The sequence below is a fragment of the Papio anubis genome, chromosome 3, assembly GCF_008728515.1.
Source record: "Papio anubis isolate 15944 chromosome 3, Panubis1.0, whole genome shotgun sequence".
In the NCBI taxonomy this organism is placed as follows: domain Eukaryota; kingdom Metazoa; phylum Chordata; class Mammalia; order Primates; family Cercopithecidae; genus Papio; species Papio anubis.
Window position 1 is genome coordinate 75,998,463 of NC_044978.1, and position 21,546 is coordinate 76,020,008.

General features: G+C 36.0%; 1 protein-coding gene across 40 annotated transcripts in view; it reads right to left on the bottom strand.

The window, feature by feature from the left end:
• Positions 1–21,546, bottom strand: part of ANK2 (ankyrin 2) — a 584,559-nt gene that overhangs the window by 274,476 nt on the left and 288,537 nt on the right. The window lies entirely within an intron of this gene.

Sequence of the window (21,546 nt, forward strand, 5' to 3'; positions counted from 1 at the left end):
CACTACATAAAGATAGTAAGACAGCAACTCTTCTGGGGGGAAAATACTAACATGGATGGTACATGTTATAGTTTATGTAACATAATTTGCAATTTTTCCTTTTACCTAAACTGAGTTGAAAGCAGCAAGATTAATAAAATATCCCATAAGCAAGCAAAATGCAGTCCACAGTAGTATAGAGAACCTAGCACTTAATCTGATTCAAAAGTCAGTCAAAGGAAACAGTAATCACCACAGCGTGGATCAGCGTTGTATTGTTGATACGATGGTCAGTCAACTTACAGACAGTAAAGGAGGGGAGAGAAGGAAGCAGTTTTTATCATATATGGGGAGTATTAGCTTTCCCTGATCTGAGCAGCTGAAAATTCATGTTCCAAAAAAAACAAAAATAAAAACAAATCAGCTTCATGTGTATCTAAGCCCTTCAAACTCCCTTGTCTGAAAAACCTTTTACATTTTTACAGAGAAATACACATAGCCATTCAGGCTTTCTGGGAAGACAATGTGTGGATGTGGGGAGGATTCTTCTATCTCCTTGGCCGGGGGAGTCACTGTCTGCCACTTGACATAGCATACTTCAGACATTTTCTCCTCTGAAGTACTCTGGAGAATCAGCTGTTGTGGTGTCAAAGCAGTCATTAGGAAAGAAGATGGTTCGGGGAAAGCAGCAAGACTGGAGCACAGGGTGTTCTGAATGCCATCTGGCAATTCTCTTCTCTTCTACTTTAAAAGAAATGTTTGCAACAAGCAAGTCTTACTTGATTCATGGATGTCCATTTAGCTTAATAGCATGAGTCCCAAGGAAATGTGGCTGAGCCTCCTGCAGTGCTTTTCCTGTTGTGAGGGTGACTCCAGCTTCTTCTGGCGCAAGACCTTTCCACTGCCCCTTTAGAACCTGCTGATACACCACCAAAATATCCTCTCCTCTTCTAGAAATCTCATTAATAAAGTGAAAAATCATAAGCACAGATAGAGAAGAAAGTGAGGAGTTCTGTTGTCCAAAAAAAAAAGACGTTTTATTTCATTGGCTTTTAATGAGTTCAATATAGACTCTCTTGTAAAATCAAACAGTTATTAATTACATTATGTTGTTTTCTGATGCCAGGAAAAGTATACAATTTTACACGTTTTTTAAACTTCAACTTAATAAGTAAAAAAAAAGAAAAAATTAGGCATGGTTAACAGAGTCTTAGTCTCTAAGGCTCTTTTACTTTCTATAAACAAGTATGACAGCTCTTTTTATCTTCGTCTCATAAAGAAAAGGTAATGAACTAGGTGTTAGTTTGTTAGATGTTAGATTGACCAACATACACATTGCACAAAGCACTATGATTGTCACATCTTTAAGAATCATAATTACACTACTTTGCTTATATTTTCTCATAATACCTTTAAGTGTGACACAGAAGCAAAGTCACCATGTTTTTATAGAAGAGGACACTAGAAGCCAAATGATTTTTTCCAGGTATCTTTCCTTGGGATGGCTCACAAGGACAGGAGGGCCAAGGTTCAGTGCTCTTAAATCAACCTACCTCGGAAAACGAACCCACTCAAAAAGACCTCATTGAGGGCTTTTACTGTTCAAATAACCAAACAGGAAATCTGAGACAATTAATGTAAATATTCGTAAATAAAATAAACTGATCACAAGTCCATTCTTACATGTGATTTTTATTTCTCTTTTCCTTAATTAAGGAACAGATTGCTCCCATAGGAGATAGTAGCGCATAATCCTTTTAAGAAAGCTAGGCAAATTAGACATTCCTACACAGTGATAACTATGCCTCTTTATAACTAACTTATTCAGTAGTGAGCTGTTGAGAAATTGATGTTTTTAAAATCTTTCCTTCTTGTATACTTGTGTTGCTCAAACTTACCTATGATTTCTATTTGAATGGAAAATAATGGGTATTAATTCTCTGAGGAAAGAGAGTAGCGCACACTCACCAGCTGACCTCTGCACAGACAAGGCACCAGGTTCCAATCCCAGGAGCTCACAGCCATTGAAATGATGCATGCACCACATTAAAAGGCTCTTCCTATCAAATCTCCAGCAGAGATATAATTCTGGCTGAGTTTTGAGCTTGTAACAAAAGCTGATTCCTTCCACAAAGCATCACGACCATCAATGGGATAAGCTTGTGTTGCCTTCAAAGGTAAGGAGCACACTGTCCGTTCACATTTAAACTTGAGAGCCAGCATAGACTGCCCTTCAGAGAGGGCATATTTTATTTTAAAGACAGGAGATAAAATGGCCATTTGCTGTCCTCACTGTCCTGCACTCCATTGATCAAATTCCAAAGAAAATCCTCTGCAGACATCAGGCATCAGTCAGGCAGCGTTCAATAACAACTGAGCTAGCCACATGCAACTTAATCTCCCCCTTCACTTTCCCTAGCCCTGCCCAGGAGAAGTAGCTATGCAATTGAACAGCATATATTGTCACTCTACCACAAATGTGGTGTGGGTGCTGAGTGGAAAGAGAAGCAGATGCACTACGAAGACAGCTAAAACATCACCTAATCAGGGAAAAAAAAAAATGTGCTTACTTGAACTATGTTTGAACTATGTGCCAAGAGTTCATTATTCTAATCAAGTTCGTGGTGTTAATCCATAGTTGAGGCTTCCTCTGTTTTTTTGGAACTAATGAGTGATCACGGTAAGGAAAAGCAAACTGAATAAGTGAGTCCAATGGCATAGCACTCTGAATTTGTTTTACCTGAAGCCAAACGCAAAAGCCAATTTGATAATGCACAATTACCAAAGCAGAGCTTGCTTATAATATAATAGATCCTACTTTCTTGTGATAAGAATGTTTCTACAAGGAGATGATTTGGCTAAAAGGAGAATGCAAAAAAGGTGTCTTCCTTCTACTCCTGCCTGAGGAAAGGAAGCAAGGACACCAGCTCTAAATCAAAACAGGCGGTTTTCATAGGCTGAGAAGGAGATGTAGAAGTAGTCTCAAGACCCCCAAGTGTATGCCTCTCAAGCTCATAATGCTTCTGAAGTTTCACAGAAAATTTCTGGCTAGTAACAGTGGCCAACAGACAAGGAATGAAAAGCTACCCTCTGGACACCCCTTGACATAAAGAAGATAGAGCCGCACAAAGTGTAGGTCATAAATAGTGACCATTCTGTCACCACAGACCTCCCTTTATTATGTCAGAGGAAGTCTGGGGATTACAGACAGCAGCCACACTGCAGTGGGCAGAGGGAAGGGAAAGGTACAGAGAAGGGAACATTGAAAAAGCCACAGTTCAGAAGCAAAAGACATTTCCATACACATCCTGTCTCCCCCTGCGTCCTCCCAACCCCACTGCCCCCTCATTCACTCATTCCCAAATGGACAAAGATGAGTGTGCAACAGTGTAGCTTGTGGAGTCTGCCTGTGTAAATAGGCTGGATTTGCTAATTGTGAAAACTCTCCTGATGAAAAAATCCCCTCCCTAGAACTTCCTAATCAAATTTATTTTCTGTGCTCTCTTTAACAGAAAATAAAGAAATTTATTCCAGAGTCAGAAAAGCCCCACAATGTTAAAATCATTCTTTTAATTTACTATAATAGTATCTTAAACTGAAAGCCTAGGGATTAAACTTAAAATTTGCCTTTTAAAGTATCCTTGGTTTAAAATAAAAACTTTCTCATTGTCCTCATCTTATTAGCATAAACAGCTTCTATTTGTATCTTCTTATCATATATAGTTACTAAAGGCCTACTATGAGCCAGTTATGAAGCACTGGGGATCTGGTAACAAAAATGACCAAACCCTTGTCCTCAAGGAGATGAAAATCCAGCCACGAAAGTGATTATTTTCAGCCTTCCTGGAACATCTCAGTCACTTTGTATAATCTACAGTGACTGCAATTACTAATATTCAGATCTGGCTAGAAAGCTGCTTCAAAATCTTCAAATGCTTAGCCCAAGTTTCAAACTAATATCTTCAAATGTCTTCTCAGGGCTGCTTTCTTCTCATAAATGATGTTTTATTCTATTGCTCATAAGGTTTTTTTCCAAAAAATATACTGATTTTGGATAAGAAATCCTCATAGTCTATTAAAGGATTGAAACATTACAGTTAATATCTAACTCTACTTATTGTTGTGTTTTAAAACACATATAACTTCCCCTTTTGGTTTGTAACAGCTTTTTATAAAAGCTCTGGGTATATTTCTTAGCCCTTTTACTTTGTTCAAATGAAAAGCACTGAATTGTAGTTAAAATGTGAAAATTCAATCTCGAGCCTGTTAACCCTCAATGTCACTGAGGATGTTTTTGTGTGCTTATTTATGTCGTGCCTTTATCCATGAAGAAATTTGTTGTTTTCTTTAGGAATTATATTTTTACTTAGAAATTATATGTTAACAGCTTTAGCATCTCAAGGGAAACAAATTTATTGGTAACTTTGATCAATACCTGAAAGTTTTACATTTACACAATGTCACTTAGATGCACCATTTGGATAAACTGTTTGATAGAACATTTTAATTTGACTATTTGCAAAAGAAAAAGATTGATTTTTCTTGATTGGGACAAAGCTATTTTTAATTGCTATTCTTTATGTGACTCTAAGTCATGTGTAGCTTAAATTTTCACAAAATAATTTTGTATTTACATATAAATTAGTAATGCTTAAAAGCCTGTAAATGTAATTTTAAATGACTTGGCTATTATTCTATACTTTTTATAGACCATGAATTATAGCCTTCTAATTCAGTATGCTTGGCCAGTAAATAATTAGCAAAAATATTTTCTTATTTTTCAAAATTAACAATAGAAAAATGGCAAAACGTAATCTTAGAGCATATCCAAATCAAATGTAGATGAAACATTCAATCAATGATGTATCAGGTCTCCAGTTTCCCAACCCAAAGCCCTTATTGTTAAAACACAAACCTAAACACTTTCAGCAATTCCAACAACCAGTTCTATGGCCAGTAAAGTCCTATGCAGCAGACACTACAATAAATATAAAATACTTGTAAAAACATGTTTCAATAACACAACCACTCAAAAAACAATCCACCTGCAGCTGCATTGTTGGCACCAGAAAATTGAAGTGCTACCATCTGGTCATTTTTCACCTGGAGAAAATGACTATTGTATCCATGGGTACTTGGCAATTTTTATGAAGTTGTAAACATCTGGATTATTACTGCTTCTGGATGCTGTCATATTTAACTCTTTTTTTTCCCCTCTGAAAGAGCTTCTATGATCCATTTTCATTTCTTTACCAACAGACATAAGATATGCTTGCACCTGTTGTTTAATTAACCTGCAAATAAAATCTGTTGCTAGGCATTCCTTGTTTCTTGCTTTAGGCATGTGATATGGTTTGACTGTGTCCCCACCCAAATTTCATCTTGAATTGTAGCTCCCATATCCCCATGTGTCATGGAAGGGACCCAGTGGGAGGTAATCGAATCATGGGGGCAGGTTTCTCCCACGCTGTTCTCATGACAGTGAATAAGTCTCACAAGATCTCATGGTTTTATAAAGGGCAGTTCCCCTGCACACACTCTCTTGCCTGCCGCCAGGTAAGACGTGCCTTTGCTCCTCCTTCACCTTCCACCATGATTGTGCAGCCTCCCTAGCTATGTGGAACTGTGAGTCCATTAAATCTCCCTTTCCTTTATAAATTACCCAGTCTCTGGTATATATTTATTAGCAGCATGAGAATAGACTAATACAGCATAACCAGCACTTTTCATTTTATACCCACTCATGCAAACTCATATTCCATAAATATGGAAACCAAAGTATAAAATTAAATAAAATCTTCTTTAGAAACCACATTTTCAGTGGTAAAGCATGTTTGAGCTTTTTTGAGTGACATGGTCTTTGTATCACTTCTAAATCAGATCAACAATCAAAACACTAAGCACCTGTATGAACAGCATGTGTTTCCAGCTCATAGGAGCCAGGCATTCAGACAAACACTACTGCTGAAACAAACTAGAAATACTGGATAAAATATAAATAACTTCTTAAAAGCAACAAATAGCTGGGATGATAATAAGGAACTGTCAGGCAAAACTGAAGGAAAATGGAACCACAGAAAGATAAGCAAGCAGGGAAATTGCTTTTGTTTCCTGAGTGCATTTCCCTGAAAACTTGAGCTTTTATTTTGAAAACTTCCTAGGCAAGAGGACAGATATCAAAGGTCAATGTCTACACAAGGTGCACAGTCTAATAGGGAGCCCTCTTCACAGTCATCTGAGATCTCAAAAAGCAATACTCTAAGGGTAAGAGCAGAATAATAAATAACCAGCCCTTCAGCAGATTTATAACCTGGGTTTTATCGCTGAGACTTACAACAAAACTCAAGCTTCGAACTTGGTTTAAAATGCTCCACAAGTCACTTGTGACCACAAAGCCTGGCAGAAGTAAATGTCAAAGACAACCAGGTGTACAGCAGAAACAACAAAAAAGAGAAACAGGTCTATAAAGACTTCAAATAACTGAGCTGTGAACAAGGCACTGTGAAACAAAAGAGATAGAGTAAGGGAAGCAGTTATGGTTCCCTAAAGTAGTATCACTTAGTTGGGAAGTTAAGCAAACTGAATTCTTTGAGTACAGATTTATTTCATGGGTGTTTTTTGTTTTCTTCCACTACCTCTCCACCAAAACATACTACTTTGCATAAGAACAGATGATTATAAATGTTAGCAAATGAGAAATATAAGCATCAAATGAATGGCAGAAACAATATGTACTACAGGACTTCAGAAAGTTATACTCTTTGCTTAATACAAAGTTTTGATAATGATGTAATAAATCTTAACAGAGAATTGCAATTTGAAACATTTGAGAATTCAAAAGCATCACCAAAATCTGATAAATAAGATGTAATTGAAAGAACTCAAATAACATTTTTCTCACAAATTAAAAGCTTTTTATGAAAACCAAACTTGATGGTTCAGGTAGAAACTTTGGTGAATGTTTAACCCAACTAACTTTGTAAAATAAAAACATCTGTAGAGTGTTTTTTTTTTTTTCTGTTTCAAGTCCTGTGATACACATAGCTTCAGTTCCATGTCTTCACAGAAAGGAGTAAATTCTCTCTCTCCCCTAATGTCTTGAAAAACAGAGTAGAAGCTGTCTCAGCAAACCTTTACTTAAGAAAATGTTTCCATTTTTCTCTATAAATGCTGACTGATGCCCACCATACACTAAAAGCTTGTAGCTTACTAGCCATTCTATAATATGTGTACATTCTTCTTCCACTAGTAAAGTTATATGCTCAGCAAGAGTCAAGTATGTTTATCCCAAACCTTTTGATCCTATTGTACTTGCTATTGCAATTACATAATTTAAATAAATCATATATTATCTAATAAAAATGAGTTCCAAAAATTGTTGCTTTACAAAAATTAAGATGAATGCTTTGTAAGAACTTGATAAAGAGGAATTTCTACAATATTGCTATTGAATTATGGGTGTGACTGAAACAAATCAAAAAGATTGGGGAGGAAGCTTCGAAAATATTTAGAAGTTCTACAATCAAATTGTTTTGCAAGTGTCTTTAATTACTGACTGCATTTAACAGATAATAAATCAGAGAATATAGGTGAGACAATGCCTACAAATAGGTATTGTTTATTTTTTAAAACACAAAGCTAAACCCCAAATTCTGGAAACTTGTTAAATAAAATATAATTAAATAAAAGTTCTTGACATCAGATCATTGGTAAAAGAATGTCCACCTTACATGTTTCAAGTTGAAATAAAATGTTTAAACTATGCATATGTCAGTTTTTTCTCCACTTTAACCATCTTTTTTATTAACTAATCAAATAATGGTTTTGCTACTGCCATGAAATAAAGCTTCTTTGCGTGGTAAAGGGCCTCAAATTTGGGTTTTTGAATCCTAATTTGGGTTCTATGTTGGGTGCATTACTTCACCATTAGGGGCTTCAATCTCATTTCACATGAATGAAGACAATATCTACCTAACAGAACCAAGTAAAATAGCACATGTAAAACATCTGGTAAGAGATCAATAAATGGTAACTGCTATGATTATTGTTCTGAAACAAAACAAAACATGAATATAAAAGTGTAAGAGAATAAAGTAGACTTACAAGACCGAAACACGATGGATGGACTGGAAATAAGATAGAATCACCCCCAAAGATAGTGTGTGTGCAAAGAGATTGCTGATCACTTTGAATGGTCAGCATCGTTAATAAGCTCACACTTTTTATGACTATTTGGTAATGATAAAATCCAACACTGGCTGGGTGCAGTGGCTCATGCCAGTAATCCCAGCACTTTGGGAGGCCAAAGTGGGTGGATCACCTGAGGTCAGGAGTTCAAGACCAGCGTGGCCAACATGGTAAAACTCGGTCTCTACTAAAAATACAAAAATTAGCTGGGCGTGGTGGCGTGTGCCTGTAATCCCAGCTACTTGGGGGGCTGAGGCAGGAGAATCGTTTAAACCTGGGAGACTGAGGTTGCAGTGAGCCGATATCACACTACTGCACTCCAACCTGGGCGACAGAGCAAAACTTCTTCTCAAGAAAAAAAACAAAAAAATCTAACACACAACTTGGAACACTTTGGAATGAGTCTTAAAATCAGTGAGCATGTGTGCTTGAGAAAGTATTTAATATCCCTGATAGAAGTATAGCTATTCATAGTCATTTTAGTTAATGGACTTCATTGTTAAAGATTTAGACCAGGCTTTAATCAGAATAAAGGGACACCTCACAAAAGCTTTGTTTCGAATGGAAAAACACAACAAAGAACAATCACCATTTGACATCAAATTCCAAATGGAAGTCTCTGTAATAGGTTCTTTTAAAAATAGATTTATTACCAAAGCAGAGTAATAAATAGGCAGGAGATGGACTTTTATTTCACTCCTATAATTGATCCAGTTTTAGTTAAGGGCAGAAACTGGCCCAGTTACAGGAATAAAATATAAGAGTACACAGTCAACCAATCTGTCAGCTTGGCACACCTATGAAATATTGTGAAGAAAATTTGTTAGAATAAGCATCTTTCTTTCTCACTCATTAGATTGGAGATGAAATGTCACCTTTCCCAAACAAAACAAAACAAAAACAAACTAACAACACATACAACCACACGGTAGGAACTACAGTTATAATTGAAGACAAAATCCAGGAAGATGAACTTCTGTAACTTGGGCATCATTCTGCTTATATATTTTCCATGCAGTGTCAGCATTAAGGATTATGACTGAACCCAAAAAGAGATGACTTTAAATGTAGAAGCGTATTTTTGGGTAAATCAGAGTGGAGAGTTTCAATTATCCTCCACACCTCTCTGGGCCTTCTGGAGAGGCAGCTTGGAGACCCTTCTCCAATTAAAGCGAGAGTGTATCTCACTTCCATACTGTAAAACTCTATCTTAAGAAAAGGATCTGCTGCTTAAAACAACCTGAAAACCACTGAAATAACCCACGTGAATTTTTTGCCATGTGTGTTCACAGAAACTAATGGAGGTTGGTAGCCCCCTGCTGGATGAAAGATATTAAATCCAGTTGCTCTGAAGTACTATCTGAGGAATTAAAAGTCTTCATAAGGTTTAGACGGCTACTTTAACACTTGCTGTGTATATTTTTGTGTTTAGTGGATATTTTTCTGTTTTGCAGAAGAGTAAAAGAGAATGTTCTTTCTGTCAAGCCATACCATATAACAGTAAGCTAGAATAACTGAATACAAATTATAAATTTAAATACTATATAATTTTTTGAGTAAAAATAGGAATTGAAAGAAAGCTAGTAAAATTTAAGCTTCAGCAAAATATTTATAAGTTAGCAGTTGCCACGTCTCTCTCCCAAATCTCTAATGGGGTTAAGGATTTCTCTTAACTTCATTGTAGGTTAAACCAAAATATGTATAACCAATTTTTTTTAAAGTTTGTTTATGCAGTCTCACACTGTACACTAGTATACATTAAGTTAAATCTAGTCTTACACATATTTGAGTAATATAATATGATCAGGTTTTTTGTTTAAGGTAAGAAAATTTCAAACATGATGGTAGAATTACAATAGACTATTCAATTTTTAAGTTGGATATACAAACACAGTTTGTGAAGCATGTCAGATCATGGAACAATACTCTACAGAAATCATTTCACAAATGAACTTTCACGCTTATAGCTGACCCAAATGGAAAACGATTTAATGTGTGTTTGACAGCAATAGTACAATTAATGAGTCTTGAAATAGTTTCTTATAATCCTGGATCAATTTTTGGTTAATTTTATTCCGTATAGCTAATCTTTTCAAAATCCCATCTTTCTATTGTAGCAATTAAAACTGTCTCTTACTTTCCACCTTCTCTTTTCTCTTGTTACATGTCTGGCCTCTGTCACTGCTGCTTCCTAAATCAACTGATAAGGTCTTGCCTGGTCCACAGTCTCTTCAACTTTCCTATCCTCACCACCTGATACTGACTTCCAAATTTTGCTAAGGGATTAAGGAATTCTTTTACAATTCTCCAAAAGCAGGACCAATTTACTTTTGCATCTCAGTTCAGATAAAAAAGTTTAAGCTTTGATGTCAAATTTTAATTCCAACCTAGGTTAATTATATGCCTAAGACTTCAGAAGGGCTACCTACTCATAAAATTTGCCTGTGACCAACTGCTCATAATTTTACTAAATAGCCAAAATTCCTCTCCTCCTGAATTTCTATTCAGCTTCGCCTGTCTGCTAGGGCACCCCTGTCATGCACATTAGCTTCTCAATCTGATTGGATTATCACCTATTTCCTGGAGTCATTTTCTAGGGTTACCACAACCATCAGGCATGCTGAATTGAGTTACATCCTGTTTCTGCTGCTCACTGTCCATAACTAGATACTTCCAGGAGGAGTCCCAAGATACTATATTACCTAAATTATGTTCTTCATTGTTACCCGTCATTTCTTATTCCACTAATTTTAAATCCCACTCACTTTGTTTGCTATATTTTTATGATCCTGTGTTCTCTTTCAGTTTTTTCCCAATTATGCTTGTTTTTGTTGTCGTTGTTGCTTTTCTTTGAGATGGAATCTTGCTCTGTCACCAGGGCCGGAGTGCAGTGGCACAATCTCAGCTAACTGCAACCTCCGCCTCCTGGGTTCAAGCGATTCTCGTGCCTCAGACTCCAAAGTACCTGAGACCACAGACGTGTGTTACCACACCCAGCTAATATTTTGTATTTTAAGTAGAGACAGACTTCCATTATGTTGGCCAGGCTGGTCTCAAACTCCTGACCTCAGGTGATCTGCCTGCCTCAGCCTCCGAAAGTGCTGGGATTACAGGCATAAGCTACTGTGCCCACCCCTCCCAATTATACATGTGTTCCACAATTCTCTTCTCTTCTTCAAAACAACCATCTATATTTGTAGAGCTCTTTTTATGATAACAAGGTTTTTTAAAAGGTTTTATTTTGTATAAACAAAAACTAATTACTTTGTTTTTTCACCTCATTTCCAGAGCAGACTTCCTACCATGTCTCCATCAAAAACACGGTGAAACCCAGTCTCTACTAAAAAATACCAAAAACTAGCCGGGCGAGGTGGCGGGCGCCTGTAGTCCCAGCTACTCGGGAGGCTGAGGCAGGAGAATGGCGTGAACCCGGGAGGCGGAGCTTGTAGTGAGCCGAGATCCAGCCACTGCACTCCAGCCTGGGCGACAGAGCGAGACTCCGTCTCAAAAAAAAAAAAAGTAGAAAAAGAAAAGAAGAAAACAACAACAGCAGCAACCCCAGCATTTAACTTTTGAACAAAAGATGTTAGCATTTCACCTAAGGAACAGGAACATTAAGTAGGAGTTATATTCTTACCTCACCACTGAAAAGAACAACAAGCTGGAGAATGATAATGTGGTCAAAGGAGATTCAGTATTCGACCTGTTCCTATTACTTATCAAACCCTAGGTTTCCGAGGCCCTTGGTATTTTAAAAAATACTGCCTAAGTCAGGATTTTGTCTGTCTTCAGAAGGAAGGAATCAAAGGCATGGGGGAAAAAAGGGAACAAAAATCACAACTAATATTTTTTAACCTAAAACCCAAATATCAGTATTTTATTCTACATTGAAGCTTAAACAACTTACTCTTGTTTTATATTTAAGCAAATATTCAGATGTGTGTACATATTCCACTTCCTGAAAATGACTAATGGATATATTTAATACGTATACTCTATCAACTTTATATAGCTGACTTTTAAAACACTGACAATAAAAGCTTGTACTCCTAAATGTTGATGAAGCATTAAAGGTACAAATAATATTCAGTAATGCATTGCCAGAGATCTTATGTGCTTCAAAAGTACCAAAGCAGTCTTTTAACTGGATTTTGATTAGTGCTAAGCAGAATTCTAAATTATTTTAGTCATTAGTCATAAATTCATGACGATATATACTGGAGTGTCTTTTGACTACTTTCAAAAATTGCCATTAAAATATCACTGACATTCTTTTCCTTTATTTCAAAATATGTTTTTCACTTTAAAGAAATCTTCAGTGTTAGACAATACTATTTTTAAAACAGTTGATGTTTTTATATCATGAAGGTCATCAAACCCAGTCAATTTCTGGCCATCTAAGCAACTATTTCTTAGCATTTAATGCCAAGGTTTTTCTTATATGAATGTTTTTTAAAAAAATAGTGAAAGAGGATGAAAAGTTTCAAGTCATCATGACATAAGCCATATCATAGTATTTGCATTCCACATTAAGGACATCTTCATTTTATGCTAAGGATTATAGCAAATTAAGTTGCAAAGAAATCTCTATCTATAATTTAATCACATCAGGAGTAGACAACACAGAATTACATTTATGTGAGCTTGATGAAACAGATAATATTTTAAATTAAAATATACTTGTTTTTCTAAGTAAATGAAATACTTAGGCAAATACAAGGAGGAAAAGCAATTCTGTGAAGAATGCACAAAATTAAATACCATGTTGTGTTAATTTTTGTCCTGTTTTCTTTTCCCCACCTCCCCTCCTCCCTGTGTCATACTTTTCTATTGGCCCAAAGTGGGGAGAATAGATGGATAGGAAAGTAACCCGGTAAAGTGAAGAGGAACCGAAAATGAAGTTAGTCCTGGAACAAAAGGTGAGAACAATAAAGAGGAGGATATCTAGAAATTCAGTTCCATCTAGGTATGTGGTTAAGATACTAGGAAATATATTACTAAATTACTAGTGACCTCCATGCTGCCAAATCTCATAGAGATTTGACGGTCCCTATATTATCTGACTTTTTAACAGCATTTCACAGTTGGACATTCTTTCCTCTTTTGGAATCTTCTTTTCTTAGTTCTGGTACTCAACCTTCTCCTGTTCTTTTCATGAACCTTCTGCTTTGCTTCAGTTTTCTTTGAGGTGTCCCCCTTTACTATCGGAACTCAAATTCAGAACTGTCCTGGGGCTTCCTCTCTTCTTAGCCTATTCATGCGCCCTACCAGCAGCATCTGCTCCCATGGTTGTAAATCTCATATTTGTGCTCAATCCAAAGTTCCTATCTCTGGCTCTAGCCTGTCTTCTGAGCTGCCCGTTTGACATATCCACTTTGATGTCTCACATCCTATTTTTTTATTTTCTTCCCCCAGAATGTTTTTTTCTCCAGGCTTCCCCATCTCAGTGACCAGTACCCAGCCAAACACCTGGGATTGCCCACATTCAATCTATCCCCGAGTCTTATAAACTTTTCCACCAAAATATGTCTTCCATGTATACTTTTATTCATCCCCACAGCCACCAGCCACCACTGCTGCTCATCGGACTATAACCATAACATCCTATCAGCTCCCCTACTTCTACTCCATTCCTCTGCCAGTCCTCTCAGTGCAGCAGTGTCAAATTACAGAATTGCTTTCACTTAGCCAATGCCCAAATAATTCCAATAAATTTCCACTAAACTTAGTAACAACTCCAAAGCCTTCATGAGCTGGACCCTCTTTGTTTCTCTCTCCTCACCATACGCCAGCGACACTGGCCTTCTTTCAGTCCCTATGTGCATCAGGGTCTTTCCCACTTCAGGGCTTGCATGTGTACTTCCCTCTGCCTGGAATGTTGTCCTCATTCTTGCATCTGACTCATCCTTCAAATCTCACCTTCAGTATAACTTGGTCATAGACGCCTCCTTTAATGCATTCCCAACTCAAGCCTAACTAGGTCTCCTTGTAAAACTCTCTTACACAAACCTGTGTTCTCTTTCATAGCATCTACCACAACTTCTACTGATATAAGTAACTGGGTTCTTATCTGTTGAATTTTTTTTCTCTTCATAGGAACAAGTTCCCGGTGCCAAAAAACATTAACTGACATGTTATATGAGCTCTGTAACTTTTTCTTGGATAGATGAATGAATGCATGAATGTATGAAAGAATGAAAAATTTGTTGTTGCCAAGAACATTGGAAGGAATAGTAATAATTAAAAATGCTAAAGTTATATATTTCTAGAGTCCAGTTAACACCACTAATGCCTAGAATTTGACACATCCCTTGGGATCCACATTGAATTTCCTAGAGAAATTAAGGATATTTCCTTCTCACAGATAGAAGAAATACTATCTCTGCAAAAAGTTACTCTGTATTTAGTTAAAGCCTGATTTTTGGCACTATATCAAATTCATTCATTTGTGTAAAAAACTAATTATGATACATTTACATATATACATTTGGAAAGATATACATCAACATGTTATCAATAGTAATCTCTGTAATTTGGAAAAAAAGTTTGTTGATTTTATTCTATTTTTTAATTAATTAAGGTCTATAGTTCGCATCAGAGTCTACTCTTTACGTTGTACAGTTCTACGAGTTTGGACAAATATATAGTGTCACGTATTCCAGGATCTTACATCATTACAGGATCATACAGAATAGTTTTACCACCTTAAAAATTCTCTGTGCTTCATTTTCATCACTTCCCCTTCTCCCCACAAAAGTTCTGACAAACACTGATGTTTTTACTCTCTCTAAAGTTTTGCCTTTTCTAAAATGTTATATAGTTGGAATCAAATGGTATGTAGCCTTTTCAGGTTTGTTTCTTCACCTAGCAATACGCCCTCACAGCTGCTCCATATTTTTTTGTGGCTTGATAGTTCATTTGTCACTGAATAATATTTCATTGTAAACTGTAATACCACAGTTTATCCATTCATCTATTTAGGGATATCTTTGTTGCTCTGATTTTTCACACTTATGAATAAAGCTGCTGTAAACATTCAAGCGCAGATTTCTGTGTGCACCTAAGTTTTCATCTCATTTGAGTAAACACCTAGAAGTATGATCACTAGATTGTATGGTAAGACTGTGTTTAGCCTTGCTAAGACACTACCAAATTGATTTCCCAAGTGACTGCACCATTTTGCATTCTTAACAGCAGTGAATGAGAGTCTCTGTTATTCCACCTCTTCACCAGCATTCAGTATTGTCAGTGTTTTGGATTTAGTAATTCTAATAGGTTTGTAGTGTAAAACAACATCTTGTTTTAATTTGTGATTTCCTAATGAGATATAATGCCCAGCATCTCTTCCTATGCATCTTTTGCCATCTGTATATCTTCTTTGATAAGGTGTCTGTTCAGATCACTTACATATGTTTAAATTGAATTGCTTGTTTTCTTATTGTTGAGTTTGAAGAGTTCTTTGTATATTTTGGCTACAGTTTCTTTATCAGATATGTGTTTTGCAAAGTTTTTTTTCTCCTAGCCTGTGGTTTGTCTTTCTATTCTTTTAACTGTGTCTTTTGTAAAACAGAAGTTTTAAATTTTAAAGAAGCCCAACTTATCAATTTTTGTTTTTCTGAATTATCCTTTTGGTGCTGTATCTAAAAACTCATCATCAAACCCAAGGTCACCTAGATTTTCTGCTATGTTATCTTCTAGAGGTTTTATAGTTTTACATTTTACATTTAACTCTTGATACATTTTGCATCACTTTTTGCAAAAAGTAGAATATCTGCCACTAGATTAACTTTTTGTTGCATGTGGGTATGCAATTATTCCAGCACCATTTGTTGAAAACACTCTCATTTCTCCATTGAATTGCCTTGTATCATTGTCAAAAATCAGTTCACTGTATTTGTGTGTATCTATTCTGGGCTCTCTATTATTTTCCATTGATCTATGTGTTTATTCTTTCACCAGTACCACGCTGTGTTGATTACTATAGCTTTATATTGTCTTAAGTTGGGTAGTGTCAGCCCTCTGTTATTTTTCTTCCATATTGTGTTTATTATTCTGAGTCTTTTGCCTTTCCATATAAACTTTAGAATCAATTTGTCAGTATCCACAAGACAACTTACTGGGGTTTTGATTGGGATTGTATTGAGTCTATAGATCAAGTTGAGAAGAAGTGAAATCTTGATAATATTGAGTCTTCTTATCTATGAACATGGAATATTTATTTAGATCTCCTTTGGTTTCCTTCATTATAGTTTTGTAGTTCTCCTCATATAGATCTTGTACATGTTGTATTAGAATTACATGTAAATGTTTCATTTTTTTGGTGCTAATGAAAATGGCATTGTGTTTTTAAATTCCAATTCCAATTGCCATTGATGGTATAAAGGAAATCAGTTGACTTTTGTTTATTAACCTTGCATCCTGTGATCCTACTATCATCAATATTAGTTCCAAGAGGTCTTTGTTATTGTTGTTGTTGACCTTTTGGGATTTTCTACATAGACAATTATGCCATCTGTGAACAAAGAGAGTTTTGTTTCTTTTTTCCCAATATATCTGTTATTTCCTATCTTGTGTTATTGTATTAGCTAAGCTTCCAGTATGATGTAGAATATGAGTAGTAAGAGAAAACATTTTTACTCGTTCCCAGTCTTAAGGGAAAAGCAGCTAGTTTGTCACCATTAAGTGTAATATTTGCTATAGGCCTTTTGTAGATGTTATTTATCAGGTTAAGGAAGTTCTCCTCAATTCCTAGTTTTCTGTGATTCTTTTTATTTTTTGAGGAATGGGTGTTGGATTCTGTCTAATGCTTTTTCTACCTTCATTTATATGATCATATGATTTTTTTTTTCTTTAGCCTGTTGATGTGAATTACCTTAATTGACTTTGAATGGTAAACCAGCCTTGTGTACACAGAATAAATCTCACTTGATAATGGTATGTAAATCTTTCTGTTCAGTATTTTTATATCTATTTTCATGACAGATATTGGTCTGTAGTTTTCCTTTCTTGACATGTCTTTATCAGGTTTTAGAATTAGGGATATACCAGCCTCATAGAATTAATTAGGAAGTCTTCTCTCTCCATTTTTTGGAAGACATTGTAGGGAATTGTTATCATATCTTCCTTAAATGTTTGGTAGAATTAATCAGTGAAACCATTTGCGCCTAGTGCTTTTTTTATTAGAAGGTTATTAATTATTGATTTGATTTCTGTCATAGATACAGGCTTACAGATTACCTATTTCTTTTTGTATAGGTTCTGGTAGATTGTACGTTTCAAGGTATTAGTCCATTTCATCTAGTTGTTGTGCATAATATTTATTTATTGCTCTTTTAATATCCATGGAATGAACAGTGATGATCTATCCCTCTTTGATTTCTGATATTAGTAATTTGTGTTTTCTTTCTTCTTTTCTTTGTTAGTTTGGCTAAAATTTTATCAACTTTATATATCTTTTCAAAGAATCAGCTTTTGGTTTCATTTATTTTACTCTATTGTTTTGTTTTCAATTTCATTGATATCTGCTGTAATTCTTACTTCTTTTCTTCTGTTTGCTTTAGGTTTACATAGTTCTTTTTCTTCTCTAGTTTTCTAAGATAAAAGCTTAGAATGATGGATTTTTAATCTTTCTTCTTTTCCAAAAAGTTCATTGAATGCTATAAATTTCACTCAGTAGGCAAATATAAAAAGAAAGTGGAAACTCTGAAACATGCCTTGTCCAACATTATGTAAATAGCACTTATAAACCACTAAGATATGTTAGATTTTATTCATCATATATATACACACGCACATATATGATTTGTGTGTATATATACACATATATATGTGTGTGTATGTGTGCGTGTGTGTGTGTGTATATATGCACACACACATATACACAAGAGGAAAATATCTACAGCTATTTTAGGTTTTTACTTTGAGCTAATGGCTAACTCAAATTTCAAAGTTAGCTTTGTAAAAGCTAAAATAATTAACAGAGCTTAAATATTTGCAGTATTCTGATTTCCCTAAGTCTGGGCCTATAATTTCTCTTGATCGTATCTAAAATTAATAGTCCTTCAAACAGAGTCAGTCCTGGGCAAAAATTGGAAAGTTTTCATTTATACAGTGCTTCCTGAAATGAACATGTACTAAAAGCAGTAGCTTTTTATCTAACACTAGTCCATCCTAATTTATTTTCCCTTTGGTTTAGGAAATAGAGTAATCTTTGATAAGAAAACACACTTGCGGGCCGGGCGCGGTGGCTCAAGCCTGTAATCCCAGCACTTTGGGAGGCCGAGACGGGCGGATTCACGAGGTCAGGAGATCGAGACCATCCTGGCTAACACCTGAAACCCCGCCTCTACTAAACAGCCAAAACTGGGGCCGGGCGAGGTGGCGGCTTCGTAGTCCCAGCTACTTGGGAGGCTGAGAGAAGAATGGCGCAAACCCGGAGGCGAGCTTGCAGTGAGCTGAGATCCGGCCACTGCACTCCAGCCCGGGCTACCGAGCAAGACTCCGCCTCAAAAAAAAAAAAAAGAAAACACACTTGCAAGCTGTATAAATTGGGTGCAATTTGCATACTAGAGTCTACCACTCTTACACAATAGCTCAAAGCAGTCAAATCTACCATACCGACTATAAACTAGGACTCACTCAGAAAAAAGGAATTATGTTGCTAAGTGACCTGAAGACAATCATAACCAATTTGCATGCATTCTATTAACTTAACCCTAGCACAGAGATCTATCAGGAAAAAAAAAAAAAAAAAAAAATCAGCTACACCTTTTTGTGGGAATAATTTAGGAGAGTGAATAATCTGTCATCAAAGCACACTATCTGGCACAACTGGTGCAAAGGTCACATCGCATAGACTATTCCAGCATACGAAAGAGAGAATATGAGTGACTCACTTTAAGAAAATTCAATGATATAAAAAAGGAAAAGTGACACTGGACAACTCTGTAAATGACAGACGTCCTAGCCCAAATCTGGAGCTGAAGGAGTGATAATATTTGCCATAGAAAGGTCCAAATAAAATAGCCCTTGATGGCTTTGGAAGCAACTAATATAGCTTTTGCCTAAGGCATATGGTACTTTACAATGAAGCAAAATGTAATGGGGTAGGTTTAGTCAGGTCTTAGCTTGAATTTAAGCCCAGACATAGAAAAATTGGGTGGACTGGTAGCATGAGTCTTCCAGAGACCTATTTGCATGAGTATTGTGGCAAAATTGACTTATTGTTTTTTTTCTATGTTTCTACATACAGCATTGAAGGTTTATTCTTCAATAGATGGTCTCCTTTCTTGCTTTGATAAAATAATAATGATAACAATAATAATAATAATAGTAATAGTTGGACACATGGCTGCATATGTGCTCCTGAAGCCTACATTTCCTAGTCTCATCCAAAGCAAAATATGGTCATGTAACTATGTGATGATCAATAGAATTTTTTTAAAAGGGTTATTTGCTGCTTTGGAAGTGCCCTTAAAGATAAAGCATAAATACTCCTACCCGCTTTTTGTGATTATGCTGGACATAATGGTTAGAGCTTGAGCCATCAGCTCAGGCTGTGAGGTGGAAGCCTCAGGATAAGGATGACAGAGAGGCAAGATAGAAGGCCCCTGGATTCCTGAGTCCATGGAATACCTTACCAGCCCCAGGTTAGCGATGTCTGGATTTATTTTATGTGGGAGAGAAATGAACTACTATCTTATTTAAGTCACTGTGATTTTGGGGCTTCATTGGTTCCAGTGATTATTCAGTTATTTAACAAATCAATTAATCCTGATTGATGAGGAGACTGGGAGACTTTTTTAAACAGCTCATTCAAACGGAAGAAGGAGCAATTCATAAGGAGACCCATGCAGTGACAAGGTGTCCTTCAAAAATACCAAAGACTGGCTGCTGTCACAGGCACTGAACTCCTGGTCAGCTTCTGAGTGCTCCTCATATTTGAACCCTATAGGAATAATCAGGATGAACTTCGTAAGACGCTGGAGCACAGCTACGCTACTTTGGCAGCCCCTCATCAGAGCACCATAGGGAAGAAAAGTTCTAATCAGACCATATGCACCTTTGTACCCCAGTGGAGCCTGGTGATACAGCAGAGAGACATGGAGTAAAAGGAAAGATGTGCTCAGATTCCACATGGCAGCCAATGAAGTGGTTCACCAGACTCATTAGCACAGATGAGAGCCTGCAGTTAACTACTACAAACACACATCGACAAAAACTGTAAGAAGACATAATATGAGCATGCATGGACATCCAGATGTAGAGTAGTAATGTATTTACATGAGAAACTAGTTCTCCTTTTCATATGATAAAGAATTCTATTTTTATAAAAGAATTATTATTATACTTATAAACAGAAAGGTATAAATCTGTTTCACTTATTCTAACCTAGATTCTCCTGAGTCCTCATAATCCAATTTGTGATTCTACATTTCCTCTACTGGGGATAACAATAGAATAATAGAAAGAAAGAATAAAGAGATAGGACATGCCAGAACGTAGCAGTTCAAGATCTAAACACTTCCTATCTTTGTGCTGATACAAATCACAGGCAAACTCTCAGGCACCTAAATTCATCATAAAATGGCTCCAAATCAAAAATGCATTTTATGTGCATTAATTTTTACTCATATAGGTACAGTTTTAGAGTTCTTGGAGTATAAAACCAAAATTAAAAGCTGTAAGAAGAAAAAGGCACGAAAGGAAAAAAGGTAATATAATAAAGATATATTTTGAAGCACCAACACAGTAGAAAAAAAATACAGCCTAAAAAAAAGTCTCTTCTCCTAGAAAAATAAAATCAATATAAACCTTAATGTTTCCTCCGTGAAAAATTCCTGAGTAATAACTGCATTCAAGTATCACTCAGCATCAGAGCCCTTCTTGCCACTGAGGAATCCCAATATTGGAAGAGGGTGGTTCTTACCTTCCATTTTTGAAGACCTAATGTTCTATTTCACAAGCCCCTGCCAATTAGAGTGTGCCACAGGATCTTAGCTGATGTGTAAATTACGCTTATCTTTTAAATTTCACCTGTTGCTTTGACTTTCCCAGTGATGCTATTCTTCAAAGACACCACTGGAGGCCAGTCATGCTACAGCATGCATTCTAGCCACACCCTAAATTTTTTAAAAAACAAGACAAAAACCATGAAGTAGTTACAAAAACGATGCTTTGTGACTAAACACAAATGAATATACACAAATCTAACTTAATTTTTAAAATGCAACATGAAGTAAAATTTTTGCTGGTGATGAAATATGGTTCTGACATTCCAAAAACTAAATATGTTTAGTAACTAAATGTGTTTTTATCTTGATTGCAGTGATGGCTTTATACATAAGTCAGAATTTATCAAATTGTACACTACACTAAATA